Source organism: Bos javanicus, chromosome 4 (genome assembly GCF_032452875.1).
Source record: "Bos javanicus breed banteng chromosome 4, ARS-OSU_banteng_1.0, whole genome shotgun sequence".
NCBI classification, from domain to species: Eukaryota; Metazoa; Chordata; class Mammalia; order Artiodactyla; family Bovidae; genus Bos; species Bos javanicus.
The window spans coordinates 95,312,636-95,324,653 of NC_083871.1; the positions used below are offsets into that span (position 1 = coordinate 95,312,636).

General features: G+C 45.6%; 1 long non-coding RNA gene across 27 annotated transcripts in view; it reads right to left on the minus strand.

The window, feature by feature from the left end:
• Positions 1–12,018, minus strand: part of LOC133246761 (uncharacterized) — a 240,273-nt gene that overhangs the window by 123,262 nt on the left and 104,993 nt on the right. For 23 of the 27 annotated variants that reach the window (XR_009736162.1, XR_009736158.1, XR_009736153.1 and 20 more), the window contains 2 exons: positions 4,478–4,548; positions 1,510–1,565 (listed from right to left, as the gene is read on the minus strand). This is a non-coding gene — a long non-coding RNA (uncharacterized LOC133246761). The remainder of the gene's footprint in view (positions 1–1,509; positions 1,566–4,477; positions 4,549–12,018) is intronic. The other 4 variants (XR_009736136.1, XR_009736151.1, XR_009736143.1 and 1 more) reach the window with 1 other exon arrangement.

The window sequence follows — 12,018 nt, forward strand, 5'->3', positions numbered from 1 at the left end:
TTCCCAGGGGTTCCCATAAAAAGGTTTGAGAACCGTGACACATCAAGCATACCACCAGCGCCCACCTCTGTCGAGTTAGTAATACCATCTGTGACACCTCTCAACAGAAAAGCAATCTCTAAAGATAACATCCCCAAATCCAGAGTGAGAGCACGGCAAATCACAAAACAACAAGTATTTAAGTGAACCATGTAAACTGAGAAATACAAGTCCAGGGAAAGGAGGCCATCGAGAGAAATGTATGATGTGACCAAACCAGACTGTGGGGGCCCCTCCCAGAGCTCTTCTCCTCACCCTGAATAAAGAGAGAGGGATAGGAGCCGGGGGGAGACAGAAGAGCTGACGGTGAGAGGGAAGGGAGGATCCAGAGCATCCCTCTGGCCAGGAGACCCCGGTCTCCCTTCAGCGAGGTAAAGAAGGCAGGAACCAGTGCAGGTCCAGAGAGACAGAATGGGTGAGCAGAGAGACGACGTGTTCAACTTTGCCATCCTAAGGCCAAGCACAGTCCTTGGCACATAATCAATGTATGCTGAATGTGGCAGTAGGTTCTCAATAACACTGACAGTTTCATGATGTCAAGTTAGTACCTGGGCAGGGCCAACAGTGTGAAACTTCTTTTTCCAAGTAATCACTGGCATCATCAGAAAATGTTGAGTTCTGTTTCTAATGCCAACTTCTCTGTCTTTACTAACTATCCACACCCCATGTCAGTGGCTAGCTTTGACGAAGCCATCTCCCCAAATGATAAGCTCTTCATGAATTTTAAAGACGTTTGTTTTGTTTCAAAAAAATTGAAACTGATCTGACACAAGGTTATCATGAATGAGTGCTCAAAACCAAAAATGAATGCGGATTCAACTACTCAAGAGTGCTCAGAGATTAAGAAAGTAATTTTTTCAGGCTACTATAAGGGTTACACGGAGACCATGTCAGAACCTACCAATGATGTTCACACTTGCTTTAGGGGCAAAGGCCTTGTTTTGTCGGGTAGTCTCGGCTGTACGAGTTATTTGTTTAGGCTCAGGTGTGTCGTCGTCGTTGCTCAGTCACCAAGTCTGACTCTTTGCGACCCCGTGGACCGCAACACACAAAGCTTCCCTGTCCCTCACCAACTCCTGGAGTTTGCCCAAGTTCATGTCCATTGCATCAGTGCCCTAAGGCTCAGGTACACTTAAGAAACTTAATAGTAGCAAACACTATGTAGTTATTTACTGTGTGCCAGGGAACCCTCTAGAGACAATGTGTGCTCTGTCGTGTCTGACTCTGTGATTCCATGGACTGTAGCCCACTAGGCTCCTCTGTCCATGGAATTCTTCAGGCAAGAATACTGAAATCGGTTGCCATTTTCTACTCAAAGGGTTCTTCCTGACTCAGGGATTGAACCCGAGTCTCCTGCATTACAGGTGGGTTCTTTTCCGATGAGCCACCAGGGAAGCCCAGGTAACCACCTAAGGACGTCACAAATATTAACTCTAAATAATGTGTACCAACCCCTGATAATTTAGTTACCTGTTCAGTGGTTTATTCTGTTCCATTAAAGGTACCTCTGTTTTTCCCATTTTCTCCTGCAAAAGATGAGGAAAATATTGTTAGTGAGTAGTCACAGAAGCATGTATTTTATATCATTGTTTGATATTTTCTGGACTTGAGAGTGCTAACAGGGCTTCATTAAACTTCAATGAATTACTTCACCTGCCTGACTCTACTGAGTTCCTAAATAAAACTATTAAGACAGTATCATTATATGTATTGGTAATAGGAGATTTGAAAAGAAAATACTAAAAAAGAAATCAACATGGCATAAAAAAAAAGATGGATGCAAAGGGAGACAATGCAGGCTAAGATCCTCCTTGACTCTACATCCCTCTACATTTAATTTGTATTTTCAAACTCCTTTCCCTCTGAAATTCTCTTTTAGGTGGCGGCACTGGGTTAATTAAATAATTGCTGTACCAATGACAGAAACAATCGGTGAATATAGCTATTATAGATTTACCTAAAAATGTTTAAATGATAATGGAAAAGCATTCATTACAAAAGAGGATGCTGCCTAGGAAAGACAGCAGTTAAGACAGTCTCCAACAGGTGACATTTACCTGGGGGAACTCACAGCTGTCTAGGTTCTGTCCCTCATCCTGCTGACTCCCAAAAGTCTAATCTCACTAAGGTTCTGGAAATGATCATGTTTTATCAATACTGATTCACTATAAACAAAGCTCACGAGAGACTAACATATAAGCCACGAAACCTAAGGATTCATTTCCAATTTAAAGTATGTCGCCAGACACCTGGACAGTTGCTCCATCCAGCATGACCAATGCATTCACATTTCTTTGGTCAACAGATGCTTCCTGAAATCCCAGGCAGAGACACCACACAGGCAGGTTAAAGAGCAGCCAAATGAACAGCAGACTGTTGCATGAGCATGTCAGAGCAATTGCAATCCAGATGCCAGTGGCTCCAGTATTCTCTCTCCAGACAAGTGTCCTCCTCTCTCCTCCACTACCACCATCCTAGTCCAAGCAGCTATCACCCTTTCCCTGGACAAACATGAAATGCTTCTTGCCGTTTTCCCAGCTTCCGCTTCCTCCTTTCCAATCCATTGTCCACAAAGTGTCCAGAGTAAACATTTAAAGATAGACAACAGACCATGGCTCAGCCCCAGTTCAACTCCTTTAATGCTCTGCCTGAGTCTAATGGAGGCACCTGAGAGCAGACGCTCAAGCCTTGCTCTGGCCCCGCTCACTCCTCCAGCCTGCTCCGTGCACACTGCCCTGTCACCCTCACACTTCAGCCACACTCAACTCCTACTCTCTTGAATGCACAGACCCCTCAGCACCTCAGAGATTTGCATGCCTCGTTTCCTCTGCCTGGAAACTAATACACACAAGCTGCACCTTCCCCACAAAGCACACACACGCCTAGCCATCTGCAGATCCAAGCTCATGTCACACGACCCCAGACTAAGACAAATTCCCTGATTTTCCCACAGCCTCTGATCGTCTCCTTTGTGGGTCTTACCACAGTTTATAATTGCAGATTATGTGATTATTCATGTTTATTTCTCTCACTAGACTGTAAGACACTCCATAAAGCTGAATACCGTGTTCACCTTATTAAGCGTGTTCCACAATAGTGGACACTCAAAAGATATTTTATTGAATGAATGATGGCTTTGGGCCATTAGAACCTGCTGCATCCATCGTCAAAACAGAGTTAATTCTGCCAGGCAGACCATATGGTTTTACTGAATGGACTCCATTCCCCCTGGTGTGCCCTCTGACCCTGGTGGGGAGGCGGGGGTGGCGTTCAATAATTAGACGCACACTGTTGAACTCACGTCTGTAACATTACTGTTTCTGAAGACTCCGTAGCCAAAATAAATCTTAAGTTACCAAAAGAGAAATAGCACAAAGTTCAAGATACACTTGAGTAGCAACTCTGCAGAGAGGACTTGTGGCAGTGGATTACTAAGAAACACTATAAACAAAAAGGAAAACATAAACTGTGGCCAAACGAAGCCCTTGATGAGACAACACTGGAAAACAAATACACACACATGTACGTGCACACGCACCCAAAGCAGTGGTCCTCGAAGAGGGAGGCGTGAAAGGCTTTGAGTTTGCTGTGGGATGTTGCCACAACAGCAACAAGCGTGGAGCTCCCTGACGAAGGGACACCCTGCGCCCCCTCGATCCCCGGGGCCTGCCTCTGCACACAGGAGACCTGGTGTGTACTGTCGTCCTCCCATCGCCTTACAAACCAACCACTAATTGCCGTTCCCCAACTCACTGCGTGTACTTCCCTGGTGGCTCAGACGGTAAAGCGTCTGCCTACAATGCGGGAGACCTGGGTTCAGTCCCTGGGTTGGGAAGATCTCCTGGAGGAGGAAATGGCAACCCACTCCAGTATTCTTGCCTGGAAAATGCTATAGATGGAGGAGCCTGGTAGGCTACAGTCCTTGGGGTCACAAAGAGTCGCACACAACTGAGTGACTTCACTTTCTTTTCACTAACTCACTGTGTAGAATCTTTTATATGGCTCATGGCTGTGGTTTACATTTTAAAGATGTTCTCCTAACATTTTAGTCCTCTTATGTAATGAGAGAGAGAGAGAGACCAAAAATGACAGGAAGAAGTCCCACAATGCCCTTGACTCTACATTCACATCTAGTCATGGGGCTAGAAAGGGCCAACTTCACTCATGCATTCAGCAAACAGCACACACCTGGAATAAACCAGGCATGGTCCCAGGTGCTGAGGACACAGTGAACAAGACTAAACCCCTACTGCTTAGGAGGAGGAGACAAACAATGAATGCATTTTAAGTACACATATACTTTGGAGCCCTGAAGAAGTTAACAGCAACCCACTCGAGTATTCTTGCCTGGGAAATCCCACAGACAGAGGAGCGTGGCGGGCTACAGTCCCTGGGGTCACAAAAGAGTTGGACACAACACAGCGACTTAGCAACATACCTTGGAGACGCTGCAGGTCTGGTTCCAGACCATCACTTCAATAAATCGAGTCACGTGCATTTTCTAGTTTCCTGGGGCATACAGAAGTTATTCTTACACTATACTATAGTCCATTAAGTATACAACAGCATAATGTCTAAAAAACACACATATTTTAATTTTAAAAGTCTTTATTGCTAAAAAATGCTAACTATCATCTGACAAAGCAGAGTTGCCACAAACTGTCAACTTGTAAAAGGACTCTATTTGCAAAGCACAATAAGGCAAAGTGCAATAAAATGAGGTATTCCAGTAGGATACATCATGTGGGGGATATTAAATTTTAAACAGGGTGGACAAGGAAAGCCTCATTGAGAAACTGACATATGAGCAGAGACCTGAAGGAAGTCCAGAGAAGAGTCATGTAGATATCTTGGGAAGGACAGTTCCAGATGGAGGGTCAGCAAGTGCAAAGGCCCTGAGACAGAAGTGTGGCCTGTCTGATCTAGAGCATGCTTGGGAGACGGTAGTAGGATGCGGGGTCAGCAAGATACATAGGGACCTTGTTAGGTACCCAAAGGTCTTGGGCTTTTATTTGGAGAGCCCTGCAATGCAAGAGAGGTGCCTGGGGCAGAGACAAATATGATCTGGCTGCTGTGTTGAGAAAGGGCTGAAGCGACAGTAAGGGAGGAAGCAGCAAAGCCAGTTATCAGACTTTTGAAACAGTCTGGGCAAGAGATTACAGGGGCCTGGACTGGAGTGCAGTGGTGATGCATAGCAGGGCTTCTAGAAAGCTGATGGATTCTTCATGGGACTTTAAGAAAATGCCCTGGGATTAAATCTAACTCCCTTAATGGTTGATTTTAGCAATCTTAATATTTTTTTTTAATCTCTAGAGTGGTTTTATTTGGTTTCAATTATTACTTTTCTAAAGAAAACTTAGCAGATTTTTAGCTATCAAGAAGTAACATATGATCATCACAGACAGTGAAAAAGATCAAACAGACAAAAAAAGTCAGCACATCACATTATAAACAAATGGAACATTTGTGTGCCTGTGATACTGGTCATCTTGGTAATTATTAGCACTTTTCCTTTGTGCTGAAAATAAAAGGCTTCTCTAAGTGAGGAGAAAGATCATTGAATACACGTGGCCATGGGAGTTAATGACTATTTAACACAAAGATTTTCCGCCTGAAGATCTGTTGATGTACAACAGGATAAACACCAAACACAAGCATTCTTCTGGAAACCAGGCTGAGGCCAAGATAGTCCGACCCTGACCGTGGACAGCTGTGCCAGTTTGAGTTTAGCCCAAAAGGAATGCTCAAGGAAGCTACATTTTTCTGCCCAGTGTTTTTCCCTGAGAAACCCAAGATGATAACATGATGTAACAAATGGACATGATGAATCCTAAAAACAACAAAAAAAGTAAAGTGTCCTTTTTATTTTCTGGTTTGGGGTTAATGGGGTAGGGGCAGATCACAGCACATAACTGTCATCATCCCACTCTAGAGCAGGGAAGCAACTCTTCACTTGCTATACAAGCCACGGGCCACGTCATCTGCGCAGTAAACAGAGTCCCTTCCTCCCCTGGACAGGACGCTGCTGTTTAGTCAACGGTGACAAACAAAACTAAACTTTAATTCTCAGTGTTTAATACTTTTGGGGGATATGCCTTATTTGTTCAGCTTTCCTCGAAGTGGGCTAAGACAGGTAAACTGCTTATGGTGAATCAGGTACTGTCTTCACCCACTAGTACCCTTTTTCAAATTTCAGCATGCACAGGAGTTGTGGGAGGTCTGTTAAAAGGCAGATTCCAATTCAGAAGTGCTGGGCTGAGGCCTGAGACTGTGCATTTCTAGGAGGCTTTCTGGAGATGCTGACGCCGCTGGTCTGTGGACCACCACTGGAGTACACAGTGGGAGGGTATTTATTATTCTCCCTCCTGCCCCTCCCTGGTGGCTCAGACAGTGAAGAATCTGCCCACAATGCAGGAGCCATGGGTTCGATCCCTGGGTCGGGAAGATCTCCTGGAGAAGGAAATGGCAACCCACTCCAGTATTCTTGCCTGGAGAATCCCAGAGACGGAGGAATCTGATGGGCTTATAGTCCGTGGGGTTGCAAAGAGTTGGAAATGACTGAGCGACTAACACACTCCTGCCTCTCTCCCTACTATGCCCTTTGTAAGTACCACTGATAAGAGACTGAAACCACTTCACTGAAGACTAATTGTTTTATTACTCATTAAGACTTTGCCTTCCATGGTGTAGGACAATTAAATCTCAGCAGTAAGCAAACAGTCTCTGCTGGGGCATCCTTAGCTAGCTGACTGGGTCTCAGCCTCCCAGCTGAGTGACCACACAAGGTTCTCTTTTGATTCTTCTTCTTCTTCGGTCATCCTCTCTCTACATGAATGAGTACCACGTGGAGGCCTCTTTGTGGAGGTCCTCCACAAGACTGTGGCTGCAGGCAAGCTCCCAGCTTTAGCACTAGGTGATGGTGTGGAAAGACCAAAACTACTGGACTTTTCCATCTCATCCTTTCTTTGTAAAGAGGCTAATCCACAGACACCACGGCACTGGCTTGGAAAGCACAGAATTTTTATCAAGGGGTGAGAATGGATGATTAATGACTAGTTACAGGTACTGAGGAGAACGCAATGGCACCCCACTCCAGTACTCTTGCCTGGAAAATCCCATGGATGGAGGAGCCTGGTGGGCTGCAGTCCATGGGGTCGCTAAGAGTCGGACACGACTGAGCGACTTCACTTTCACTTTTCACTTTCATTCAGTGGAGAAGGAAATGGCAACCCACTCCAGTGTTCTTGCCTGGAGAATCCCAGGGACAGGGGAGCCTGGTGAGCTTCCGTCTGTGGGGTCGCACAGAGTCGGACACGACTGAAGCGACTTAGCAGCAGCAACAGGTACCGACATCGACACTACTGGCTTCCACTGACAAACAGGCTTTGAGAATCCCTCTTGAGGACCCACCCAAACCCTGCACTTTCAGACAGAGGGGTCTCCTATTACATACATGGCCAAAACTCTCATTTGGAACATAACTGGTATTTTCTAATTGCAGATACTTTATGTGAAAATATAACCTGAGCTTTAACATGTCTGTCTCAACCCTTAACTTCTGAACTACTTAAGTTCAATCCTAATTAACTGTATTAACATTTCACAGGTATATATTTCTTTGTGTCTGAAGTGTAAGATAAACAGTTATCTTACACTTATAATAGTTATAAGACTGTAAAGAAAGATACTCTTCCTCGAGGACAAGGATTCCCAGTAGTATATGTGAAACAAAAACCTACTTTCTATCTCTCTAAAGCCCTAAGCTGACCAAAAGGAGATGGTATACGGTGGGGAGGAAGAGCAGGGAAGACACTGGACTAACACCACGGACTGCTTCCTGCCCTCTGAGATCCTGTGAAACCTCTGGGAGGAACCCGGCAGAAAGGAGGCCGACAGACGAGGGGGTGCGGTGCCCGCAGCTCTTTGGAGGTTTGTGAGATCAAGCCAGGAGATCCCAATATATTGTTTGTAAAACTCTGAAAGGACCAACTGGAATCACTGGTTCTATTAAGGAAACAAACTACTAACCAACACCTATTAAGAAGGACAAAGGTACACAGAGCCTGCGACAAGATTTAAAGGAGCAAAACACCCCTCACACAGCAAGGCAGATGGCAGAGCAAGGGCAGGCTCATTCAAGCTGCTCCTGCAGCTTGAACCCAAAGGTAAAATGGAACAGACAGACAGACTCGGCACAAAACGAGGAAACAGTTTCTGACAAAATATACTTCTCAGACACAGAACTTTTATTTTCTCTGCCACGCAGTGAGCTCTCATCACTTCTGAGATAGCCTCATGCTGCCCTGCCCCCCCGCTCCTCCCGGGGATCAAACACTGCAGCCCAAGCATGGTTTTGTACCAGACACGGGATGCTTTTTCATTTCTAGCCTGCCCTTCAGACTTGAAATCTCCGCTTCCACATAAGCTCCTCTGTGAATCTTGTGCTGTCTCTCTTCCTCCCAAAAGGTGGGAGAGCCTGCTCCTCATCCAGGTAACTTCACGCACCTCTTCCTGTCCTCACCCCGCTGTTCGTACTTCTAGACTGGGAAGCCTTTGAGGGCAGGACTATGGGCACTCATCTGTGTATCTGGAGTGCCTGCCAAGGTGACCTGGACACAGCAGGCATCAGTGGAGCGGTGAAGGAAAGAAGAGGAGAGAAAGAAACTGAAGAGAGAGAAGACGATACCTTGGTGATCACATCTTATGCACACTGCAGAAGGAATTCTGACACTGGGAGAGAATTAGTTTGAATGAACCTTTTCTACAGAGAAAGACACAAACTACTGTGCATTCATTAAGGTTTACCATTTTAGGTATTTAGGTCCTTATTGGATTTGTTACATTATTACTTCTGTTTTATGTTTTGGTTTTTTGGCTGGGAGGGCTCCTTGACCAGGGATTGAACCTGCACTCCTTGCATTGGAAGATGAAGTCTTTCTCATTGGACTGCCAGGGAAATCCCTTTAGGTGTGTTTTGACCTAATTATTGTTAGTCGCTGTTTTAGCAGCAATAGTCCCAGTATTTAACTTTTACTTTGCATCTAAGTAAATATATTTACATATGCTATTTAATAATACAAATAATTTCCCCCAAAGTTTGCATATAAAAAACAAAAAAACAAAAAAACAATCTTTCATGGTTACTGGGAAGCCTGCAAAAAATGTGCCCGTGTCATTTTCCTCAAGTGTGGAATAAGTGCATCACAAAAGCAAGTACAGGACCACTACTGCAAGACTCTGTAAGCCCTTATGGCAGAGCTCTGCTCACCAGAAAGAGAACTCCCTCTCCCAACTTTTCCTAATTCATGCAAGCCTTTACCATCAGTTCTCAGTAAAGAGTCTACACCCAAGTTAATCTGCTCTTTACCCTGCTACTGGCGAATTCTCAAAACAAGACAATTCTGTGCTCTGTGGTCAGCATGAAAGGACATCTCAGGGGAGTGACAGGCAGATGAATACATCTGGGAACTACAGCACCATTGCTAATGACCATAATTTCTCTTTGGGAGGAGTTCTGTAAACCACATTAGCACCTTTCCCAAAGAACAGACGGCACAGGTGAACCCACACCTGAAACCATGCATCAGCCTGACATCCCCTCCCCCCACAGACGCCTATGAACACATTCCCACCCTTGCCTCCCTCACGGCTTCCCTTACCCCCACCTTCTTCTCCCCTGTGCTGCAGCCCTGGGTGGAAACAGGACAGGTCTGGGCTCTGCGAATATCTACCCAGCCAAATGCAGCTGCTATGGGACAACTGACCAGCCTCTGACCCAGAGGCCTGGCCGCCTCGCAGTGGGTGGTGCAGTATTTGCATATGAACTGCTGTCCCCTTTCCTTTTATAGAAGGAAGTGCAGAGGACTTCTCCGTGAGATAGGAGACAGCCAGCAGGAGAGCCTGTGATACGCCCCACTGCAAAGGCAGGAAGCCTCTCTTCCTGGTTACAAGAACCAACAGTAAATTCTGGGACATTTCCAGGGCCTTGCCCCATACCCTGAAACTCAGGATCCATGCAGGGAGCCCTAAGGTCCATCATCTTACACTGCATGCTCACTGCCTGGGCTTGGGAGAAATCTGTACAAGTGCAGTATCAAAGGGCAGATAAAGAGCCAAACGTTAGAGAACAAGCAAGCAGGGAGGGGGGAGTGGAAGTTCCCTGGAGTCAGAGAAAGGAGAGAGGAAGAAAAGCAATTTTTGAAAATAAGATTTCTTTCTCTAGAATTGAGAATGAAAAGCAATGACTAGAAATCACTGGTGAGCAGAGGGAGAAGGGTGACACCATGGTCCCCAGCCAGACCAGAGTTCACATAAGCCTGGGTGTGTGCTTGCTTCCATCCCCGCCCACCCACGGTTCCCGGGGCAAACAAATTCTTGGCTGAGCAGGTAGGTGTGGGAGGCCTGATTTATTTTCCAACCAGCAGAACTTTGCCCAGAACTACTTAATCAGAAGTTTTCAAGGTCATACATTCAAATATGACGTTACTGCCTCACAAAACAGCTCCAGGGTCTGTGGGGTAGGAGGGTGGGGAGTGTGAGGAGGGGAAAGAAGGAAGTGACCATCCTCGCTTGAACTATCTTCTGACCACTCTTCCTGTATGTCCCCTACACTTTCTCAGAAAATCAACACATTGCAAAAACACAGAGCTAAAAGAAATAATAGCTAACTTTAACAGATGGCAGGCACAATTCTAAATGCTCTGTATATATTAACTTCTCTGACCCTCAACAGTTCTTTGAGGGGGCACTATTACCATTACCCTACCTGTTTGTAGATGCATCGAGAGGGTAAGTGACCTGCCCAATGACCAACAGCAGGGTGCCCTGTGCACCTCCCCTAGGCGATACTACCTCTCTAGCCCCTCGAAAAGGTAAAATTACAAGAGCTCTTTTCCATTGTGGGATATCTAGCTAATTTTTCCTCTGCAGTAGGGTTTCTTAAAGCTACTTTCCTGGGAGGAATATTATCAGAGCCAGTCCCCACCTTTAACCCTGCCGCTCAAAAAGCCATATAAGCTGGAAAAATCCCAAGGCTCAAACCACAATTCCCCTCATGGGCTGCCTGATTAGAAGCAGTTGGAAGTAAAGCTTTGATCCCTGTTAAAATGTAAAAGTTCTGGGAGGTGTACTCTTTATGCTGTTATCAGTTTGTAGTGAAAGTTGTGGTGTTATCTTTTCAATGGTAAGTTTAATGATAAGAACTTCAGGTGGTTTCCAGGCGTCTCGTTCACCTGTCCTGTGTGGACTTCTTCTCTGCGGGGTACCTAGGACTCTCTAGGACTTCGCACATAAACAGGTGCTTAATATACCAGTATGGGTGAACAAGTGAATGGCTGAATGGCCATAACTCTTGCAGAGGTCAGGCTCAGCACACATTTATGAAGCAGGTAGGTCTTTAAGTGGCCGCCAAGTTGGGCAAAAGTATCCCTGGAAAGGGGTGGGTATGTGTGGGTGTGTGGGGGTGTGTGTGTGTGGGCACGCACACACTAGGTTGCTAAGTCGTGTCCCAATCTGTGACCCCATAGACCGCAGCCTGCCAGGCTCCTTTGTCCATGGGGATTCTCCAGGCAAGAATACTGGAGTGGGTGGCCATTTCCCCCTCTAGGGATCAAACCTGCATCTCTTGTATCTCCTGCATTGATAGGTGGATTCTTTACCACTGAGCCACCTAGGAAGCCTGAAAAGATCCACAGAACAAGAAAATCCCTGTCTCACGGTAATGACTTTGAAAGAAATTCCAGGCATATTTAAGTATGAAAAGGATCCTAACTTTGAATTTATTAAGAATGGATTCTACTTTTAAATGTATATAGAGTTAATTTGTTAATGAAGAAGGTAATCTAAGAGGGCAGTGATATCAACATGACTTTCCTTCTCCCTAATGTTCTCATACCCAAGTCCTGTATGTCCTCCACAGTTATTTTCTCTCCCAGGGACCCTTCCCTGGTTTCCTGGGACCCTTCCCTGCAAAGAAGAGAA